At 42.1% G+C, this 23812-nt stretch overlaps 1 pseudogene; it reads right to left on the minus strand.

Moving 5' to 3' along the window:
- Positions 1-23812, minus strand: part of LOC124020746 — an 80018-nt pseudogene that overhangs the window by 13702 nt on the left and 42504 nt on the right.

Below are 23812 nucleotides of genomic sequence, written 5' to 3' on the forward strand. Positions count from 1 at the left end.
AGCAGTGAGGTGAGTTACCTCTTAAAGCAGTGAGGTGAGTTACCTCTTAAGGCAGTGAGGTGAGTTACCTCTTAAAGCAGTGAGGTGAGTTACCTCTTAAAGCAGTGAGGTGAGTTACCTCTTAAAGCAGTGAGCTGAGTTACCTCTTAAAGCGGTGACGTGAGTTACCTCTTAAAGCAGTGAGGTGAGTTACCTCTTAAAGCAGTGAGCTGAGGTGAGTTACCTCTTAAAGCAGTGAGCTGAGGTGAGTTACCTCTTAAAGCAGTGAGGTGAGTTACCTCTTAAAGCAGTGAGGTGAGTTACCTCTTAAAGTGAGTTACCTCTTAAAGCAGTGAGCTGAGGTGAGTTACCTCTTAAAGCAGTGAGGTGAGTTACCTCTTAAAGCAGTGAGCTGAGGTGAGTTACCTCTTAAAGCAGTGAGGTGAGTTACCTCTTAAAGCAGTGAGGTGAGGTGAGTTACCTCTTAAAGCAGTGAGGTGAGTTACCTCTTAAAGCAGTGAGGTGAGTTACCTCTTAAAGCAGTGAGCTGAGGTGAGTTACCTCTTAAAGCAGTGAGGTGAGTTACCTCTTAAAGCAGTGAGGTGAGTTACCTCTTAAAGCGGTGAGGTGAGTTACCTCTTAAAGCAGTGAGTGAGTTACCTCTTAAAGCAGTGAGGTGAGTTACCTCTTAAAGCAGTGAGCTGAGGTGAGTTACCTCTTAAAGCAGTGAGGTGAGTTACCTCTTAAAGCAGTGAGGTGAGTTACCTCTTAAAGCAGTGAGGTGAGTTACCTCTTAAAGCAGTGAGGTGAGTTACCTCTTAAAGCAGTGAGGTGAGTTACCTCTTAAAGCAGTGAGGTGAGTTACCTCTTAAAGCAGTGAGGTGAGTTACCTCTTAAAGCAGTGAGGTGAGTTACCTCTTAAAGCAGTGAGCTGAGGTGAGTTACCTCTTAAAGCAGTGAGGTGAGTTACCTCTTAAAGCAGTGAGCTGAGGTGAGTTACCTCTTAAAGCAGTGAGGTGAGTTACCTCTTAAAGCAGTGAGGTGAGTTACCTCTTAAAGCAGTGAGGTGAGTTACCTCTTAAAGCAGTGAGGTGAGTTACCTCTTAAAGCAGTGAGGTGAGTTACCTCTTAAAGCAGTGAGGTGAGTTACCTCTTAAAGCAGTGAGGTGAGTTACCTCTTAAAGCAGTGAGGTGAGTTACCTCTTAAAGCAGTGAGGTGAGTTACCTCTTAAAGCAGTGAGGTGAGTTACCTCTTAAAGCAGTGAGGTGAGTTACCTCTTAAAGCAGTGAGGTGAGTTACCTCTTAAAGCAGTGAGGTGAGTTACCTCTTAAAGCAGTGAGCTGAGGTGAGTTACCTCTTAAAGCAGTGAGCTGAGGTGAGTTACCTCTTAAAGCAGTGAGCTGAGGTGAGTTACCTCTTAAAGCAGTGAGGAGGTGAGTTACCTCTTAAAGCAGTGAGGTGAGTTACCTCTTAAAGCAGTGAGCTGAGGTGAGTTACCTCTTAAAGCAGTGAGGTGAGTTACCTCTTAAAGCAGTGAGCTGAGGTGAGTTACCTCTTAAAGCAGTGAGGTGAGTTACCTCTTAAAGCAGTGAGGTGAGTTACCTCTTAAAGCAGTGAGGTGAGTTACCTCTTAAAGCAGTGAGGTGAGTTACCTCTTAAAGCAGTGAGGTGAGTTACCTCTTAAAGCAGTGAGGTGAGTTACCTCTTAAAGCAGTGAGGTGAGTTACCTCTTAAAGCAGCTGAGGTGAGTTACCTCTTAAAGCAGCTGAGGTGAGTTACCTCTTAAAGCAGTGAGCTGAGGTGAGTTACCTCTTAAAGCAGTGAGCTGAGGTGAGTTACCTCTTAAAGCAGTGAGGTGAGTTACCTCTTAAAGCAGTGAGCTGAGGTGAGTTACCTCTTAAAGCAGTGAGCTGAGGTGAGTTACCTCTTAAAGCAGTGAGCTGAGGTGAGTTACCTCTTAAAGCAGTGAGGTGAGTTACCTCTTAAAGCAGTGAGCTGAGGTGAGTACCCAACAGGAGCTGATGAGAGTCGCTCCACACACCAACCTTCCGTCCCCCCGAGAGCCTCTGAGACACACCGCAGCCTGCCATGGCCAGCCACCCCACACACACACACACACACACACACACACACACACACACACACACACACACACACACACACACACACACACACACACACACACACACACACACACACACACACAACACAACACACAACACACAACACACACGGATACTAATAAAACTAATGAGGGTTAGAACACGGACACCCAACTACAACACCCAACATACAACATACACGGATACTAATAATAATAATAATATACTAGAACTACAACACCCAACATACACGGATACTAGAACTACAACACCCAACATACAACATACACGGATACTAATAATAATAATAATATACTAGAACTACAACACCCAACATACACGGATACTAGAACTACAACACCCAACATACAACATACACGGATACTAATAATAATAATAATATACTAGAACTACAACACCCAACATACACGGATACTAGAACTACAACACCCAACATACAACATACACGGATACTAGAATAATAATAATAATGATACTAGAACTACAACACCCAACATACACGGATACTAGAACTACAACACCCAACATACACGGATACTAGAACTACAACACCCAACATACAACATACACGGATACTAATAATAATAATAATATACTAGAACTACAACACCCAACATAAACTGATACTAGAACTACAACACCCAACATAAACTGATACTAGAACTACAACACCCAACATACACGGATACTAGAACAACCACACCCAACATATACTGATACTAGAACTACAACACCCAACATACACGGATACTAGAACTACAACACCCAACATAAACTGATACTAGAACTACAACACCCAACAACACACCATGTATTATAATATAATACATCTGTATTATATTAAACTACAACACCCATCAACACACCAGTATATATATGTAGTTCTCTCCTTACCTCAGTGAGATCTCTCCTCCTATGATTCTGGAGTATATTAAACTACAACACCCATCAACACACCAGTATATATATGTAGTTCTCTCCTCCTATGATTCTGGATTATATTAAACTACAACACCCATCAACACACAGGTATATATATATATATGTAGTTCTCTCCTTACCTCAGTGAGTTCTCTCCTCCTATGATTCTGCGTTGGCGTGTATGTATCAGCCTCAACCCACAGACAGGATCTAACACAGACTCCACCGTACCTAACACAGACAGACAGTTAGTATCTAACACAAACAGGATCTGACACAGACAGACAGTTAGTATCTAACACAGACAGACAGTTAGTATCTAACACAGACAGGATCTAACACAGACTCCACCGTACCTAACACAGACAGACAGTTAGTATCTAACACAGACAGGATCTAACACAGACTCCACCGTACCTAACACAGACAGACAGTTAGTATCTAACACAGACAGGATCTAACACAGACTCCACCGTACCTAACACAGACAGACAGTTGGTATCTAACACAGACAGACAGTTAGTATCTAACACAGACTCCACCGTACCTAACACAGATAGACAGTTAGTACAGACAGACAGGAACATTAGTTTAGTATCTAACACAGACAGACAGTTAGTATCTAACACAGACAGACAGTTAGTATCTAACACAGACAGGACCGTTAGTACCTAACACAGACTCCACCGTACAGACAGGAACATTAGTATAGTATCTAACACAGACAGACAGGAACATTAGTTTAGTATCTAACACAGACAGACAGGAACATTAGTTTAGTATCTAACACAGACAGACAGGAACATTAGTTTAGTATCTAACACAGACAGGAAGACAGACAGGAACGTTAGTTTAGTATCTAACACAGACAGACAGACAGGAACATTAGTTTAGTATCTAACACATGGTAACCCCAATGGTAACCCCAATGGACAAGACAGGAACATTAGTTTATGGTAATCTAACACAGACAGACAGACAGAAACATTAGTTTAGTATCTAACACAGACAGACAGGAACATTAGTTTAGTATCTAACACAGACAGACAGGAACATTAACCTAACCCCAATGGTAACCCTAACCCCAATGGTAACCCCAATGGTAACCCCAATGGTAACCCTAACCCCAAACCCTAACCCCAATGGTAACCCCAATGGTAACCCCAATGGTAACCCCAATGGTAACCCTAACCCCAATGGTAACCCAACCCCAATGGTAACCCCAATGGTAACCCCCAATGGTAACCCCCCAATGGTAACCCCAATGGTAACCCCAATGGTAACCCTAACCCCAATGGTAACCCCAACCCCAATGGTAACCCTAACCCCAATGGTAACCCTAACCCCAATGGTAACACCAATGGTAACCCTAACCCCAATGGTAACCCCAAACCCCAATGGTAACCCCCAATAACCCCAATGGTAACCCCAATGGTAACCCTAACCCCAATGGTAACCCCAATGGTAACCCCAATGGTAACCCTAACCCCAATGGTAACCCCAACCCCAATGGTAACCCCAATGGTAACCCCAACCCCAATGGTAACCCCAACCCCAATGGTAACCCCAATGGTAACCCCAACCCCAATGGTAACCCCAACCCCAATGGTAACCCCAATGGTAACACAAACCCCAATGGTAACCCCAACCCCAATGGTAACCCAATGGTAACCCCAATGGTAACCCCAATGGTAACCCCAATGGTAACCCTAACCCCAATGGTAACCCCAATGGTAACCCCAATGGTAACCCTAACCCCAATGGTAACCCCAATGGTAACCCCAATGGTAACCCCAATGGTAACCCCAATGGTAACCCCAATGGTAACCCTAACCCCAATGGTAACCCCAACCCCAATGGTAACCCCAATGGTAACCCTAACCCCAATGGTAACCCCAATGGTAACCCCAATGGTAACCCTAACCCCAATGGTAACCCTAACCCCAATGGTAACCCCAATGGTAAAATGGTAACCCAATGGTAACCCTAACCCCAATGGTAACCCTAACCCCAATGGTAACCCTAACCCCAATGGTAACCCCAATGGTAACCCCAATGGTACCCCTAACCCCAATGGTAACCCCAATGGTAACCCCAATGGTAACCCCAACCCCAATGGTAACCCCAATGGTAACCCCAATGGTAACCCCAATGGTAACCCCAATGGTAACACAAACCTCAATGGTAACCCCAACCCCAATGGTAACCCTAACCCCAATGGTAACCCCAATGGTAACACAAACCCCAATGGTAACCCCAATGGTAACCCTAACCCCAATGGTAACCCCAACCCCAATGGTAACCCCAATGGTAACCCTAACCCCAATGGTAACCCCAACCCCAATGGTAACCCCAATGGTAACCCCAACCCCAATGGTAACCCTAACCCCAATGGTAACCCCAACCCCAATGGTAACCCTAACCCCAATGGTAACCCTAACCCCAATGGTAACCCCAATGGTAACCCCAACCCCAATGGTAACCCCAATGGTAACCCCAACCCCAATGGTAACCCCAAATGGTAACCCCCCCAATGGTAACCCCAATGGTAACCCCAATGGTAACCCTAACCCCAATGGTAACCCCAATGGTAACCCTAACCCCAATGGTAACCCCAACCCCAATGGTAACCCTAACCCCAATGGTAACCCTAACCCCAATGGTAACCCTAACCCCAATGGTAACCCTAACCCCAATGGTAACCCCAATGGTAACCCCAACCCCAATGGTAACCCTAACCCCAATGGTAACCCTAACCCCAATGGTAACCCCAACCCCAATGGTAACCCCAACCCCAATGGTAACCCCAACCCCAATGGTAACCCCAATGGTAACCCTAACCCCAATGGTAACCCCAACCCCAATGGTAACCCTAACCCCAATGGTAACCCTAACCCCAATGGTAACCCCAATGGTAACCCCAATGGTAACCCTAACCCCAATCGTAACCCCAATGGTAACCCTAACCCCAATGGTAACCCCAACCCCAATGGTAACCCTAACCCCAATGGTAACCCTAACCCCAATGGTAACCCCAATGGTAACCCCAATGGTAACCCTAACCCCAATGGTAACCCCAATGGTAACCCTAACCCCAATGGTAACCCCAACCCCAATGGTAACCCTAACCCCAATGGTAACCCCAATGGTAACCCCAACCCCAATGGTAACTCCAATGGTAACCCTAACCCCAATCGTAACCCCAACCCCAATGGTAACCCCAATGGTAACCCTAACCCCAATGGTAACCCTAACCCCAATGGTAACCCCAACCCCAATGGTGTCTCTCTGTGTTAGATACTAAACTGGGATTTCTCCTAGAACAGGTTGACGTAAGATAAATATGTTTGTGACATCACCACTGACCTTTGCCCTCTGTGTCGCTGAACTGTGATTGGCCGTAGTCACAGATGACCCCGGCGTCTTCGCTATGGCGACAGTTATGCGTCCCGGTTGGCTGTTTGAGGCAGTCGACCAATGAACGCTCTTCGCCGGAACACTTCACGTTGTCCACATGGATAGGCCCCTCCCCCTCGCCAAAATACGCCATCACACGGGCCTTCGCCACTCCACTGAAGACGACACACAAACATCGCAGACAGACAGAGTGTATGAGCGTAAAACACACTTACACACAACAGAGTTACACTTAGACACTGAAGATACCGATGAATCAACTACGATACGGTTGAATCAACTACGGTACGGTTGAATCAACTACGGTACGGTTGAATCAACTACTGTACGGTTGAATCAACTACGGTACGGTTGAATCAACTACGATACGGTTGAATCAACTACGATACGGTTGAATCAACTACGATACCAATGAATCAACTACGATACGGTTGAATCAACTACAGTACGGTTGAATCAACTACAATACGGTTGAATCAACTACGATACCAATGAATCAACTACGATACGAATGAATCAACTACGATACGGTTGAATCAACTACGGTACGGTTGAATCAACTACAATACGGTTGAATCAACTACGATACGGTTGAATCAACTACGATACGGTTGAATCAACTACAGTACGGTTGAATCAACTACAATACGGTTGAATCAACTACGATACCAATGAATCAACTACGATACGAATGAATCAACTACGATACGGTTGAATCAACTACAGTACGGTTGAATCAACTACAATACGGTTGAATCAACTACGATACCAATGAATCAACTACGGATGCGGTTGAATCAAATACGATACCAATGAATCAACTACGGTACGAATGAATCAACTACGATACGAATGAATCAACTACGATACGGTTGAATCAACTACAGTACGGTTGAATCAACTACGATACGGTTGAATCAACTACGATACGGTTGAATCAACTACGATACGGTTGAATCAACTACGATACGGTTGAATCAACTACGACACGGTTGAATCAACTACGATACCAATGAATCAACTACGATACGGTTGAATCAACTACGATACCAATGAATCAACTACGGTACGGATGAATCAACTACGATACGGTTGAATCAACTACGATACTGTTGAATCAACTACGATACGGTTGAATCAACTACGATACCAATGAATCAACTACGATACCAATGAATCAACTACGGTACGGTTGAATCAACTACAGTACGGTTGAATCAACTACGATACGGTTGAATCAACTACGATACCAATGAATCAACTACGATACGGTTGAATCAACTACTATACCAATGAATCAACTACGATACGGTTGAATCAACTACGATACCAATGAATCAACTACGATACCAATGAATCAACTACGATACGGTTGAATCAACTACGATACGGTTGAATCAACTACGATACCAATGAATCAACTACGGTACGGTTTAATCAACTACGATACGGTTGAATCAACTACGATACGAATGAATCAACTACGATACCAATGAATCAATTACGATACGGTTGAATCAACTACGATACGGTTGAATCAACTACGATACGGTTGAATCAACTACGGAACGGTTGAATCAACTACGATACGGTTGAATCAACTACGATACGGTTGAATCAACTACGATACGAATGAATCAACTACGATACCAATGAATCAATTACGATACGGTTGAATCAACTACGATACGGTTGAATCAACTACGATACGGTTGAATCAACTACGGTACGGTTGAATCAACTATGGTATGGTTGAATCAACTACGATACGGTTGAATCAACTACGATACGGTTGAATCAACTACGATACGTTTGAATCAACTACGATACCAATGAATCAATTACGATACGGTTGAATCAACTACGGTACGGTTGAATCAACTACGGTACGGTTGAATCAACTACGGTACGGTTGAATCAACTACGATACGGTTGAACCAACTACGATACCAATGAATCAACTACGATACGGTTGAATCAACTACGATACGGTTGAATCAACTACGGTACGGTTGAATCAACTACGGTACGGTTGAATCAACTACGATACCAATGAATCAACTACGGTACGGATGAAGAGGACTGGCCACCCCACATAGCCTGGTTGATCTCTAGGTTTCTTCCTAGGTTTTGGCCTTTCTAGGGAGTTTTTCGTAGCCACCGTGCTTCTACACTTGCATTGTTTGCTGTTTGGGGTTTTAGGCTGGGTTTCTGTACAGCACTTTGAGATATCAGCTGATGTACGAAGGGCTATATAAATAAATTTGATTTGATTTGATTTGAATCATCATTGTAACCAACTGAATCATCATTGTAACCAACTGAATCATCATTGTAAACAACTGAATCATCACTGTAACTAACTGAATCATCATTGTAACTAACTGAATCATCATTGTAACTAACTGAATCATCATTGTAAACAACTGAATCATCATTGTAACTAACTGAATCCTCATTGTAACCAACTGAATCATCATTGTAACCAACTGAATCATCATTGTAACTAACTGAGTCATCATTGGTCTACCAACTGAATCACTGTAACTAACTGAATCATCATTGTAACCAACTGAATCATCATTGTAACCAACTGAATCATCATTGTAACCAACTGAATCATCATTGTCGGTAACTGAATCATCATTGGTCGACCAACTGAATCACTGTAACTAACTGAATCATCATTGGTCGACCAACTGAATCATCATTGTAACCAACTGAATCATCATTGGTCTACCAACTGAATCATCATTGTAACCAACTGAATCATCATTGGTCGACCAACTGAATCACTGTAACCAACTGAATCATCATTGGTCTACCAACTGAATCATCATTGTAACCAACTGAATCATCATTGGTCGACCAACTGAATCACTGTAACCAACTGAATCATCATTGGTCTACCAACAGAATCATCATTGTAACCAACTGAATCATCATTGTAACCAACTGAATCATCATTGTAACCAACTGAATCACTGTAACTAACTGAATCACCATTGGTCTACCAACTGAATCATCATTGTAACCAACTGAATCATCATTGTAACCAACTGAATCACTGTAACCAACTGAATCATCATTGTAACCAACTGAATCACTGTAACTAACTGAATCATCATTGTAACCAACTGAATCATCATTGTAACCAACTGAATCACTGTAACCAACTGAATCATCATTGTAACCAACTGAATCACTGTAACTAACTGAATCATCATTGGTCTACCAACTGAATCAACTGTTTCTTTGTCTTTGTTTCAGTGTCCACATCTCTATTACAGTAAAATCATCTCCATGTGTTTCAGTGTCCATATCTCTTTTACAGTAAAATCATCTCTATGTGTTTCAGTGTCCATATCTCTATTACAGTAAAATAATATCCATGTGTTTCAGTGTCCACATCTCCATGTGTTTCAGTGTCCATATCTCTATTACAGTAAAATAATCTCCATGTGTTTCAGTGTCCATATCTCTATTACAGTAAAATAATCTCCATGTGTTTCAGTGTCCACATCTTCATGTGTTTCAGTGTCCATATCTCTATTACAGTAAAATAATCTCCATGTGTTTCAGTGTCCATATCTCTTTTACAGTAAAATAATCTCTATGTGTTTCAGTGTCCATATCTCTATTACAGTAAAATAATCTCCATGTGTTTCAGTGTCCACATCTCTATTACAGTAAAATAATCTCCATGTGTTTCAGTGTCCATATCTCTTTTACAGTAAAATCATCTCTATGTGATTCAGTGTCCATATCGATACGGTTGAATCAACTACGATACGGTTGAATCAACTACGATACGAATGAATCAACTACGATACCAATGAATCAATTACGATACGGTTGAATCAACTACGATACGGTTGAATCAACTACGATACGGTTGAATCTACTACGGTACGGTTGAATCAACTATGGTACGGTTGAATCAACTACGGTACGGTTGAATCAACTACGGTACGGTTGAATCAACTACGGTACGGTTGAATCAACTACGATACCAATGAATCAACTACGGAACGGTTGAATCAACTACGATACGGTTGAATCAACTACGATACGGTTGAATCAACTACGATACGAATGAATCAACTACGATACCAATGAATCAATTACGATACGGTTGAATCAACTACGATACGGTTGAATCAACTACGATACGGTTGAATCAACTACGGTACGGTTGAATCAACTATGGTACGGTTGAATCAACTACGGTACGGTTGAATCAACTACGGTACGGTTGAATCAACTACGATACGGTTGAACCAACTACGATACCAATGAATCAACTACGATACGGTTGAATCAACTACGATACGGTTGAATCAACTACGGTACGGTTGAATCAACTACGGTACGGTTGAATCAACTACGATACCAATGAATCAACTACGGTACGGATGAAGAGGACTGGCCACCCCACATAGCCTGGTTGATCTCTAGGTTTCTTCCTAGGTTTTGGCCTTTCTAGGGAGTTTTTCCTAGCCACCGTGCTTCTACACTTGCATTGTTTGCTGTTTGGGGTTTTAGGCTGGGTTTCTGTACAGCACTTTGAGATATCAGCTGATGTACGAAGGGCTATATAAATAAATTTGATTTGATTTGAATCATCATTGTAACCAACTGAATCATCATTGTAACCAACTGAATCATCATTGTAAACAACTGAATCATCACTGTAACTAACTGAATCATCATTGTAACTAACTGAATCATCATTGTAAACAACTGAATCATCATTGTAAACAACTGAATCATCATTGTAACCAACTGAATCATCATTGTAACCAACTGAATCATCATTGTAACCAACTGAATCATCATTGTAACTAACTGAGTCATCATTGGTCTACCAACTGAATCACTGTAACTAACTGAATCATCATTGTAACCAACTGAATCATCATTGTAACCAACTGAATCATCATTGTAACCAACTGAATCATCATTGTAACCAACTGAATCATCATTGGTCGACCAACTGAATCACTGTAACCAACTGAATCATCATTGGTCTACCAACTGAATCATCATTGGTCGACCAACTGAATCACTGTAACCAACTGAATCATCATTGGTCTACCAACTGAATCATCATTGTAACCAACTGAATCACTGTAACTAACTGAATCACCATTGGTCTACCAACTGAATCATCATTGTAACCAACTGAATCATCATTGTAACCAACTGAATCACTGTAACCAACTGAATCATCATTGTAACCAACTGAATCACTGTAACTAACTGAATCATCATTGTAACCAACTGAATCATCATTGTAACCAACTGAATCACTGTAACCAACTGAATCATCATTGTAACCAACTGAATCACTGTAACTAACTGAATCATCATTGGTCTACCAACTGAATCAACTGTTTCTTTGTCTTTGTTTCAGTGTCCACATCTCTATTACAGTAAAATCATCTCCATGTGTTTCAGTGTCCATATCTCTTTTACAGTAAAATCATCTCTATGTGTTTCAGTGTCCATATCTCTATTACAGTAAAATAATATCCATGTGTTTCAGTGTCCACATCTCCATGTGTTTCAGTGTCCATATCTCTATTACAGTAAAATAATCTCCATGTGTTTCAGTGTCCATATCTCTATTACAGTAAAATAATCTCCATGTGTTTCAGTGTCCACATCTTCATGTGTTTCAGTGTCCATATCTCTATTACAGTAAAATAATCTCCATGTGTTTCAGTGTCCATATCTCTTTTACAGTAAAATAATCTCCATGTGTTTCAGTGTCCATATCTCTATTACACAAAATAATCTCCATGTGTTTCAGTGTCCACATCTCTATTACAGTAAAATAATCTCCATGTGTTTCAGTGTCCATATCTCTTTTACAGTAAAATCATCTCTATGTGATTCAGTGTCCACATCTCTATTACAGTAAAATAATCTCCATGTGTTTCAGTGTCCATATCTCTTTTACAGTAAAATCATCTCTATGTGTTTCAGTGTCCATATCTCTATTACAGTAAAATAATCTCCATGTGTTTCAGTGTCCATATCTCTATTACAGTAACATAATCTCCATGTGTTTCAGTGTCCACATCTCTATTACAGTAAAATAATCTCCATGTGTTTCAGTGTCCATATCTCTATTACAGTAAAATAATCTCCATGTTTTTCAGTGTCCATATCTCTATTACAGTAAAATAATCTCCATGTGTTTCAGTGTCCATATCTCTATTACAGAAAATAATCTCCATGTGTTTCAGTGTCCATATCTCTCTTACAGTAAAATAATCTCCATGTGTTTCAGTGTCCACATCTCTATTACAGTAAAATAATCTCCATGTTTCAGTGTCCATATCTCTATTACAGTAAAATAATCTCCATGTGTTTCAGTGTCTACATCTCTATTACAGTAAAATAATCTCCATGTTTTTCAGTGTCCATATCTCTATTACAGTAAAATAATCTCCATGTGTTTCAGTGTCCATATCTCTATTACAGAAAATAATCTCCATGTGTTTCAGTGTCCATATCTCTCTTACAGTAAAATAATCTCCATGTGTTTCCGTGTCCATATCTCTATTACAGTAAAATAATCTCCATGTGATTCAGTGTCCATATCTCTACTACAGTAAAATAATCTCCATGTGATTCAGTTTCCATATCTCTATTACAGTAAAATAATCTCCATGTGTTTCAGTGTCCATATCTCTATTACAGTAAAATAATCTCCATGTGTTTCAGTGTCCATATGAACCATTCTGTTGGAACACTCCTCAAATGCAAATTGCGAGATAAAACGCTTGTCAGAGAGGGAGATGTGATCTCTCAACTTTGTTGGAGTGAGAGGCAGGGGGAGGAGCTTGGCGTGAGAGGCAGTGGGAGGGGCTTGGCGTGAGAGGCAGAGGTAGGGGCTTGGCGTGAGAGACAGAGGGGGACTTGGCATGAGAGGCGGGGGGAGGGAATTTGCGTGAGAGGCGGGGGAGGTGCTTGGCGTGAGAGGCAGTGGGAGGGGCTTGGCGTGAGAGGCAGTGGGAGGGGCTTTGCGTGAGAGGCAGGGGGAGGGGCTTTGTGTGAGAGGCAGTGGGAGGGGCTTGGAGTGAGAGGCAGTGGGAGGGTCTTGGCGTGAGAGGCAGGGGGAGGGGCTTTGTGTGAGAGGCGGGGGGTGGTGCTTGGCGTGAGAGGAAGGGGCTTGGTGTGACAGGCAGTGGGAGGGGCTTGGCATGAGAGGCAGTAGGAGGGGCTTGGTGTGACAGACAGTGGGAGGGGCTTGGCGTGAGAGACAGAGGGGGACTTGGCGTGAGAGGCGGGGGGAGGGAATTTGCGTGAGAGGCGGGGGAGGTGCTTGGTGTGAGAGGCAGTGGGAGGGGCTTGGCGTGAGAGGCAGTGGGAGGGGCTTTGCGTGAGAGGCAGGGGGAGGGGCTTTGTGTGAGAGGCAGTGGGAGGGGCTTGGAGTGAGAGGCAGTGGGAGGGGCTTGGCGTGAGAGGCAGGGGGAGGGGCTTTGTGTGAGAGGCAGTGGGAGGGGCTTGGAGTGAGAGGCAGTGGGAGGGGCTTGGTGTGAGAGGCAGTGGGAGGGGCTTGGTGTGAGAGACAGTGGGAGGGGCTTGGTGTGATTAAACAGAGAGGAAGAGGTGAAGAGAGAGGTTTCACTCTCTCTAAAATCTGTCCAAATTAAAGCCAATGTGTTTCTTTGGGTTTACCTCAGCTTGTCGCCTGCCTTCCCACCTTTGGGACCACGACTCCCATTGTTAGGGTGGAGACGTGCATCTCGTCACTACATACACATATCTGGTGTAAATGGGAAGGGGCACACTGAGGAGCGAAGGAGACGAGACCAAAAACACAACACACACTGAGACACAAACACATCCACTAGCATCTACACTACATTATCTCTGTCCTCCAGATTCTACCATCTACACTACATTATCTCTGTCTGTCCTCCAGATTCTACCATCTACACTACATTATGTCTGTCTGTCTGTCCTCCAGATTCTACCATCTACACTACATTATCTCTGTCTGTCCTTCAGATTCTACTATCTACACTACATTATCTCTGTCCTCCAGATTCTACCATCTACACTACATTATCTCTGTCTGTCCTTCAGATTCTACTATCTACACTACATTATCTCTGTCCTCTAGATTCTACCATCTACACTACATTATGTCTGTCTGTCCTCCAGATTCTACCATCTACACTACATTATCTCTGTCTGTCCTTCAGATTCTACCATCTACACTACATTATCTCTGTCTGTCTGTCTGTCTGTCTGTCTGTCTGTCTGTCTGTCTGTCTGTCTGTCTGTCTGTCTGTCTGTCTGTCTGTCTGTCTGTCTGTCTGTCTGTCTGTCTGTCCTCCAGATTCTACCATCTACACTACATTATCTCTGTCTGTCCTTCAGATTCTACCATCTACACTACATTATCTCTGTCTGTCTGTCTGTCTGTCTGTCTGTCTGTCTGTCTGTCTGTCTGTCTGTCTGTCTGTCTGTCTGTCTGTCTGTCTGTCTGTCTGTCTGTCTGTCTGTCTGTCTGTCTGTCTGTCTGTCCTCCAGATTCTACCATCTACACTACATTATGTCTGTCTGTCTGTTCTCCAGATTCTACCATCTACATTACATTATGTCTGTCTGTCTGATTCTACCATCTCTGTCTGTCTGTCCTCCAGATTCTACCATCTATATTACATTATGTCTGTCTGTCCTCCAGATTCTACCATCTACACTACATTATGTCTGTCTGTCTGTCCTCCAGATTCTACCATCTACACTACATTATGTCTGTCTGTCTGTCCTCCAGATTCTACCATCTACATTACATTATGTCTGTCTGTCTGTCCAGATTCTACCATCTACATTACATTATGTCTGTCTGTCCTCCAGATTCTACCATCTACATTACATTATGTCTGTCTGTCCTCCAGATTCTACCATCTATATTACATTATGTCTGTCTGTCCTCCAGATTCTACCATCTACATTACATTATGTCTGTCTGTCTGTCTGTCTGTCTGTCCTCCAGATTCTACCATCTACATTACATTATGTCTGTCTGTCCTCCAGATTCTACCATCTACACTACATTATCTCTGTCTGTCCTCCAGATTCTACCATCTACACTACATTATGTCTGTCTGTCTGTCCTCCAGATTCTACCATCTACACTACATTATCTCTGTCTGTCCTTCAGATTCTACTATCTACACTACATTATCTCTGTCCTCCAGATTCTACCATCTACACTACATTATCTCTGTCTGTCCTTCAGATTCTACTATCTACACTACATTATCTCTGTCCTCTAGATTCTACCATCTACACTACATTATGTCTGTCTGTCCTCCAGATTCTACCATCTACACTACATTATCTCTGTCTGTCCTTCAGATTCTACCATCTACACTACATTATCTCTGTCTGTCTGTCTGTCTGTCTGTCTGTCTGTCTGTCTGTCTGTCTGTCTGTCTGTCTGTCTGTCTGTCTGTCTGTCTGTCTGTCTGTCTGTCCTCCAGATTCTACCATCTACACTACATTATCTCTGTCTGTCCTTCAGATTCTACCATCTACACTACATTATCTGTCTGTCTGTCTGTCTGTCTGTCTGTCTGTCTGTCTGTCTGTCTGTCTGTCTGTCTCTGTCTGTCTGTCTGTCATCTGTCTGTCTGTCTGTCTGTCTGTCTGTCTGTCATTATGTCTGTCTGATTCTACCAGATTCTACCACTACATTATGTCAGTCTGTCCTCCAGATTCTACCATCTACACTACATTATGTCTGTCTGTCCTCAGATTCTACCATCTTACATTATGTCTGTCTGTCCTCCATCTCTATATTACATTATGTCTGTCTGTCCTCCAGATTCTACCATCTACACTACATTATGTCTGTCTGTCTGTCCTCCAGATTCTACCATCTACACTACATTATGTCTGTCTGTCTGTCCTCCAGATTCTACCATCTACATTACATTATGTCTGTCTGTCCTCCAGATTCTACCATCTACACTGTCTGTCTGTCTGTCCTCCAGATTCTACCATCTACATTACATTATGTCTGTCTGTCCTCCAGATTCTACCATCTATATTACATTATGTCTGTCTGTCCTCCAGATTCTACCATCTACATTACATTATGTCTGTCTGTCTGTCTGTCCTCCAGATTCTACCATCTACATTACATTATGTCTGTCTGTCCTCCAGATTCTACCATCTACACTACATTATCTCTGTCTGTCCTACAGATTCTACCATCTACACTACATTATGTCTGTCTGTCCTCCAGATTCTACCATCTACACTACATTATGTATGTCTGTCTGTCCTCCAGATTCTACCATCTACACTACATTATGTCTGTCTGTCCTCCAGATTCTACCATCTACACTACATTATGTCTGTCTGTCTGTCTGTCTGTCTGTCTGTCTGTCCTCCAGATTCTACCATCTACACTACATTATGTCAGTCTGTCCTCCAGATTCTACCATCTACACTACATTATGTCAGTCTGTCCTCCAGATTCTACCATCTACACTACATTATGTCTGTCTGTCTGTCCTCCAGATTCTACCATCTACACTACATTATGTCAGTCTGTCCTCCAGATTCTACCATCTACACTACATTATGTCTGTCTGTCTGTCCTCCAGATTCTACCATCTACACTACATTATGTCTGTCTGTCAGTCTGTCCTCCAGATTCTACCATCTACACTACATTATCTCTGTCAGTCTGTCTGTCCTCCAGATTCTACCATCTACATTACATTATGTCTGTCTGTCTGTCCTCCAGATTCTACCATCTACACTACATTATGTCTGTCTGTCTGTCCTCCAGATTCTACCATCTACACTACATTATGTCTGTCTGTCCTCCAGATTCTACCATCTACATTACATTATGTCTGTCTGTCTGTCCTCCAGATTCTACCATCTACACTACATTATGTCTCTCTGTCCTCCAGATTCTACCATCTACACTACATTCTGTCTGTCTGTCTGTCTGTCTGTCTGTCTGTCTGTCTGTCTGTCTGTCTGTCTGTCTGTCTGTCTGTCTGTCTGTCTGTCTGTCTGTCTGTCTGTCTGTCTGTCCTCCAGATTCTACCATCTACATTACATTATGTCTGTCTGTCCTCCAGATTCTACCATCTACATTACATTATGTCTGTCTGTCTGTCTGTCCTCCAGATTCTACCATCTACACTACATTATGTCAGTCTGTCCTCCAGATTCTACCATCTACATTACATTATCTCTGTCAGTCTGTCTGTCCTCCAGATTCTACCATCTACACTACATTATCTCTGTCAGTCTGTCTGTCCTCCAGATTCTACCATCTACATTACATTATGTCTGTCTGTCTGTCCTCCAGATTCTACCATCTACACTACATTATGTCTGTCTGTCCTCCAGATTCTGTCTGTCTGTCCTGTCCAGATTCTACCATCTACATTACATTATCTCTGTCTGTCTGTTTGTCCTCCAGATTCTACCATCTACACTACATTATCTCTGTCCTCCAGATTCTACCATCTACACTACATTATGTCTGTCTGTCCTCCAGATTCTACCATCTACACTACATTATCTCTGTCTGTCCTTCAGATTCTACCATCTACACTACATTATCTCTGTCTGTCCTCCAGATTCTACCATCTACACTACATTATCTCTGTCTGTCTGTCTGTCCTCTAGATTCTACCATCTACACTACATTATGTCTGTCTGTCTGTCCTCCAGATTCTACCATCTACACTACATTATCTCTGTCTGTCTGTCTGTCTGTCTGTCTGTCTGTCTGTCTGTCTGTCTGTCTGTCTGTCTGTCTGTCTGTCTGTCTGTCTGTCTGTCTGTCCTCCAGATTCTACCATCTACATTACATTATGTCTGTCTGTCCTCCAGATTCTACCATCTACATTACATTATGTCTGTCTGTCTGTCTGTCCTCCAGATTCTACCATCTACACTACATTATGTCAGTCTGTCCTCCAGATTCTACCATCTACATTACATTATCTCTGTCAGTCTGTCTGTCCTCCAGATTCTACCATCTACACTACATTATCTCTGTCTGTCTGTCTGTCCTCCAGATTCTACCATCTACATTACATTATGTCTGTCTGTCTGTCCTCCAGATTCTACCATCTACACTACATTATGTCTGTCTGTCCTCCAGATTCTACCATCTACATTACATTATCTCTGTCTGTCTGTTTGTCCTCCAGATTCTACCATCTACAGTACATTATCTCTGTCCTCCAGATTCTACCATCTACACTACATTATGTCTGTCTGTCCTCCAGATTCTACCATCTACACTACATTATCTCTGTCTGTCCTTCAGATTCTACCATCTACACTACATTATCTCTGTCTGTCCTCCAGATTCTACCATCTACACTACATTATGTCTGTCTGTCTGTCTGTCCTCAGATTCTACCATCTACACTACATTATGTCTGTCTGTCTGTCCTCCAGATTCTACCATCTACACTACATTATCTCTGTCTGTCCTCCAGATTCTACCATCTACATTACATTATCTCTGTCTGTCTGTCCTCCAGATTCTACCATCTACATTACATTATGTCTGTCTGTCTGTCCTCCAGATTCTACCATCTACACTACATTATGTCTGTCTGTCTGTCCTCCAGATTCTACCATCTACACTACATTATGTCTGTCTGTCCTCCAGATTCTACCATCTACATTACATTATCTCTGTCTGTCCTCCAGATTCTACCATCTACACTACATTATGTCTGTCTGTCCTCCAGATTCTACCATCTACACTACATTATGTCTGTCTGTCCTCCAGATTCTACCATCTACACTACATTATGTCTGTCTGTCCTCAGATTCTACCATCTACACTACATTATGTCTGTCTGTCTGTCCTCCAGATTCTACCATCTACACTACATTATCTCTGTCTGTCTGTCTGTCCTCCTAGATTCTACCATCTACATTACATTATGTCTGTCTGTCTGTCCTCCAGATTCTACCATCTACATTACATTATGTCTGTCTGTCCTCCAGATTCTACCATCTACACTACATTATGTCTGTCTGTCTGTCCTCCAGATTCTACCATCTACACTACATTATGTCTGTCTGTCTGTCCTCCAGATTCTACCATCTATATTACATTATGTCTGTCTGTCTGTCCTCCAGATTCTACCATCTACACTACATTATGTCTGTCTGTCTGTCCTCCTGATTCTACCATCTACACTACATTATCTCTGTCTGTCTGTCTGTCTCAGATTCTACCATCTACATTACATTATGTCTGTCTGTCTGTCCTCCAGATTCTACCATCTATATTACATTATGTCTGTCTGTCCTCCAGATTCTACCATCTACACTACATTATGTCTGTCTGTCTGTCCTCCAGATTCTACCATCTACATTACATTATGTCTGTCTGTCTGTCCTCCAGATTCTACCATCTACATTACATTATGTCTGTCTGTCCTCCAGATTCTACCATCTACACTACATTATGTATGTCTGTCCTCCAGATTCTACCATCTACATTACATTATGTCTGTCTGTCTGTCCTCCAGATTCTACCATCTACACTGCATTGTTTGCTGTCTGGGGTTTTCTGTTTCTGTCACTTTGAGATTCAGCCATCTAGGGCTATATAAATAAATTTGATTATATCTGTCTGTCTGTCTGTCCTCCAGATTCTACCATCTACATTACATTATGTCTGTCTGTCCTCCAGATTCTACCATCTACACTACATTATGTATGTCTGTCCTCCAGATTCTACCATCTACACTACATTATGTATGTCTGTCCTCCAGATTCTACCATCTACACTACATTATGTCTGTCTGTCCTCCAGATTCTACCATCTACATTACATTATGTCTGTCTGTCCTCCAGATTCTACCATCTACACTACATTATGTCTGTCTGTCCTCCAGATTCTACCATCTACACTACATTATCTCTGTCCTCCAGATTCTACCATCTACATTACATTATCTCTGTCTGTCTGTCCTCCAGATTCTACCATCTACATTACATTATGTCTGTCTGTCTGTCCTCCAGATTCTACCATCTACACTACATTATGTCTGTCTGTCCTCCAGATTCTACCATCTACACTACATTATGTCTGTCTGTCCTCCAGATTCTACCATCTACACTACATTATGTCTGTCTGTCCTCCAGATTCTACCATCTACACTACATTATGTCTGTCTGTCCTCCAGATTCTACCATCTACATTCTACATTATCTCTGTCTGTCCTCCAGATTCTACCATCTACACTACATTATGTCTGTCTGTCCTCCAGATTCTACCATCTACACTACATTATGTCTGTCTGTCTGTCTGTCCCAGATTCTACCATCTACACTACATTATCTCTGTCTGTCCTCCAGATTCTACCATCTATATTACATTATGTCTGTCTGTCCTCCAGATTCTACCATCTACACTACATTATGTCTGTCTGTCCTCCAGATTCTACCATTCATTACCATCTACACTACATTATGTCTGTCTGTCTGTCCTCCAGATTCTACCATCTACATTACATTATGTCTGTCTGTCCTCCAGATTCTACCATCTACACTACATTATGTATGTCTGTCTGTCCTCCAGATTCTACCATCTACACTACATTATGTCTGTCTGTCTGTCCTCCAGATTCTACCATCTACACTACATTATGTATGTCTGTCTGTCCTCCAGATTCTACCATCTACACTACATTATGTCTGTCTGTCCTCCAGATTCTACCATCTACACTACATTATGTATGTCTGTCTGTCCTCCAGATTCTACCATCTACACTACATTATCTCTGTCTGTCCTCCAGATTCTACCATCTACACTACATTATGTCTGTCTGTCCTCCAGATTCTACCATCTACATTATGTCTGTCTGTCCTCCAGATTCTACCATCTACACTACATTCTGTCTGTCTGTCCTCCAGATTCTACCATCTACACTACATTATCTGTCTGTCCTCCAGATTCTACCATCTACATTATGTCTGTCTGTCTGTCCTCCAGATTCTACCATCTACACTACATTATGTCTGTCTGTCCTCCAGATTCTACCATCTACACTACATTATGTCTGTCTGTCCTCCAGATTCTACCATCTACACTACATTATGTCTGTCTGTCCTCCAGATTCTACCATCTACACTACATTATCTCTGTCCTCCAGATTCTACCATCTACACTACATTATGTATGTCTGTCCTCCAGATTCTACCATCTACACTACATTATGTATGTCTGTCCTCCAGATTCTACCATCTACACTACATTATCTCTGTCTGTCCTTCAGATTCTACCATCTATATTACATTATGTCTGTCTGTCCTCCAGATTCTACCATCTACACTACATTATGTATGTCTGTCTGTCCTCCAGATTCTACCATCTACACTACATTATGTCTGTCTGTCCTCCAGATTCTACCATCTACACTACATTATGTCTGTCTGTCCTCCAGATTCTACCATCTACATTACATTATCTCTGTCTGTCTGTCTGTCTGTCTGTCTGTCTGTCTGTCTGTCTGTCTGTCTGTCTGTCTGTCTGTCTGTCTGTCTGTCTGTCTGTCTGTCTGTCTGTCTGTCTGTCTGTCTCTCTGTCTGTCCTCCAGATTCTACCATCTATATTACATTATGTCTGTTTGTCCTCCAGATTCTACCATCTACACTACATTATGTATGTCTGTCTGTCCTCCAGATTCTACCATCTACACTACATTATGTCTGTCTGTCCTCCAGATTCTACCATCTACACTACATTATGTCTGTCTGTCCTCCAGATTCTACCATCTACACTACATTATGTCTGTCTGTCCTCCAGATTCTACCATCTATATTACATTATGTCTGTCTGTCCTCCAGATTCTACCATCTACACTACATTATGTATGTCTGTCTGTCCTCCAGATTCTACCATCTACACTACATTATGTCTGTCTGTCCTCCAGATTCTACCATCTACATCTCTGTCTGTCCTCCAGATTCTACCATCTACACTACATGTCTGTCTGTCCTCCAGATTCTACCATCTACACTACATTATGTCTGTCTGTCCTCCAGATTCTACCATCTACACTACATGTCTGTCCTCCAGTACATTATGTCTGTCTGTCCTCCAGATTCTACCATCTACACTACATTATCTGTCTGTCCTCCAGATTCTACCATCTACACTACATTATGTATGTCTGTCCTCCAGATTCTACCATCTACATTACATTATGTCTGTCTATCTGTCCTCCAGATTCTACCATCTACACTACATTATGTCTGTCTGTCCTCCAGATTCTACCATCTACACTACATTATGTCTGTCTGTCCTCCAGATTCTACCATCTACACTACATTATGTCTGTCTGTCCTCCAGATTCTACCATCTACACTACATTATGTCTGTCTGTCCTCCAGATTCTACCATCTACACTACATTATGTCTGTCTGTCCTCCAGATTCTACCATCTACATTATGTCTGTCTGTCCTCCAGATTCTACCATCTACACTACATTATCTCTGTCCTCCAGATTCTACCATCTACACTACATTATGTCCTGTCTGTCCTCCAGATTCTACCATCTACATTACATTATGTCTGTCTGTCTGTCCTCCAGATTCTACCATCTACACTACATTATGTCTGTCTATCTGTCCTCCAGATTCTACCATCTACATTACATTATGTCTCCTCTGTCTGTCCTCCAGATTCTACCATCTACACTACATTATGTATGTCTGTCTGTCCTCCAGATTCTCCAGATTCTACCATCTACACTACATTATGTCTCTCTATCTGTCCTCCAGATTCTACCATCTACACTACATTATGTCTGTCTGTCCTCCAGATTCTACCATCTACACTACATTATGTATGTCTGTCTGTCCTCCAGATTCTACCATCTACATTACATTATGTCTGTCTGTCTGTCCTCCAGATTCTACCATCTACACTACATTATGTCTGTCTGTCCTCCAGATTCTACCATCTACACTACATTATGTCTGTCTGTCCTCCAGATTCTACCATCTACATTACATTATGTCTGTCTGTCTGTCCTCCAGATTCTACCATCTACCATCTACACTACATTATGTCTGTCTGTCCTCCAGATTCTACCATCTACACTACATTATGTATGTCTGTCTGTCCTCCAGATTCTACCATCTACATTACATTATGTCTGTCTGTCTGTCCTCCAGATTCTACCATCTACACTACATTATGTCTGTCTGTCCTCCAGATTCTACCATCTACACTACATTATGTCTGTCTGTCCTCCAGATTCTACCATCTACACTACATTATGTCTGTTTGTCCTCCAGATTCTACCATCTACACTACATTATGTATGTCTG

This window comes from Oncorhynchus gorbuscha, unplaced genomic scaffold, assembly GCF_021184085.1.
Source record: "Oncorhynchus gorbuscha isolate QuinsamMale2020 ecotype Even-year unplaced genomic scaffold, OgorEven_v1.0 Un_scaffold_895, whole genome shotgun sequence".
Taxonomy (NCBI): Eukaryota; Metazoa; Chordata; class Actinopteri; order Salmoniformes; family Salmonidae; genus Oncorhynchus; species Oncorhynchus gorbuscha.